The sequence below is a fragment of the Eimeria mitis genome, genomic scaffold, assembly GCF_000499745.2.
Source record: "Eimeria mitis Houghton genomic scaffold, Emh_scaff3893, whole genome shotgun sequence".
NCBI classification, from domain to species: Eukaryota; Apicomplexa; class Conoidasida; order Eucoccidiorida; family Eimeriidae; genus Eimeria; species Eimeria mitis.
This window is the reverse complement of record NW_013572228.1, coordinates 2924-3148: the sequence shown is the minus strand read 5'-3', so window position 1 is coordinate 3148 and position 225 is coordinate 2924.

Below are 225 nucleotides of genomic sequence, written 5' to 3'. Positions count from 1 at the left end.
GGCAAGAGATACACCCCACACACATATTTGCTGCTGTTGCTGCTGCTGCTGCTGTTGCTGCTGCTGCTGCATGCAGGCCAAGTAGGAAAGACATGGGAGACGCAGCTAGCTGATGAGAGCCGAGCAGCAGAGATGATAGAGAAGCTGCTGACGAAGCAGGGGCTAACCCTACAAGCAGCAGCAGCAGCATGTGCTGCAGCACCTCTTGCTGTTCCTCTCCTTATC